The following is a 1,081-nucleotide window of genomic DNA, read 5'->3' as shown; positions in this document are numbered from 1 at the left end:
TGTTTGTAGTAGTCTAACTCTTACCAAGTTCTTCATTCAGAGAAATCTGTATGTGACCCCTTCTTTGAAGAGGTCTTATTGAAAACACTTTCCTCCTGTTCCTTTAATGCAATGACCTTTACTACTGCTAGTGAACAACTGCCATTACCATTTAAATTAATAAGTTAAAGCCAAAAATAAAAGAGAGAAAAATGTGAAGCTTAATCTATATATGAGTAATTATTAAACAATAATTCATCTTAAGTTTGCATGTCTGTTGATTTTCTTTGCTTGTGGTTTTTTTTTCCTCTGTGCAACCCACTTCAGTGCCAGCAGCCTATGGACACCAGGCCAGGCAACGGTTCAGGGCCACAGTTTTCTCTGGCATGGGGCACTACGAGAGGCCTAGGGGAACAGGCCCTCCAGAAATCCAAACCCATGCATGATATGATTTTCTTTGTTAAATGAAAAATTGCTATCCTTTTTTTGGTAAAGTTGAGATCATTTAGCAAAGCCAGATTTAGTGAATGTCTCAATTTCTCTGTCTGCATTATACTTAGAAAAGGAAGAGATCTAAAAAAATTGTTTTTAATTTCAATGGTACTATTTCATGTAAAATTTTTACTATTCAGATATTAATTATAAAGATTATAAATATGTTCTGCCAACAAACACATTATATTTGCCCTTTATTAGTATTAATTTTGTGATATAACATGAAAATTTGGTATTATAAATGTATAAAGCATTTATACAATCTATTAGAACTTTAAATAGAATTCAATATAGTACTTATCATTCAGAGTTACAAGCATTAGTTTGTCTGTTTCCTTCTCACTTCTACAGCTCCCCTCCCCTCCTGTCTAAGATTGGCAGTTTCTAGAAAACAACAACTTTGCCTGCCTTATGCTCATTTCTTATCATCACTTGAGTTCTTGGCCTGGTGCCTTGGCAAATAGTGGGTGCTCAATAAATTTGTATAAATAAATAAATAAAAATGGTGTTGATGTGATCAATGCATACAAATGGTGTAGCATTGCTGTAAATTTTTAAATTCACTAGTCTTAGTAAACAGTGTCAATTAGTTATCTGTATCTTATTA

At 33.0% G+C, this 1,081-nt stretch overlaps 1 non-coding gene across 1 annotated transcript; it reads right to left on the bottom strand.

Annotated features, from left to right (window-relative positions):
- Positions 1-286: 286 nt before the first annotated feature.
- Positions 287-421, bottom strand: LOC128589481 (small nucleolar RNA SNORA42/SNORA80 family). The gene has a single exon (XR_008381048.1). It is a non-coding gene; the product is annotated as a small nucleolar RNA SNORA42/SNORA80 family (small nucleolar RNA).
- Positions 422-1,081: the final 660 nt, after the last annotated feature.

This window comes from Nycticebus coucang, chromosome 6 (genome assembly GCF_027406575.1).
Source record: "Nycticebus coucang isolate mNycCou1 chromosome 6, mNycCou1.pri, whole genome shotgun sequence".
In the NCBI taxonomy this organism is placed as follows: Eukaryota; Metazoa; Chordata; class Mammalia; order Primates; family Lorisidae; genus Nycticebus; species Nycticebus coucang.
The sequence above is the reverse complement of the archived record's forward strand: the minus strand, read 5'-3'. Positions and strand labels throughout refer to the sequence as shown.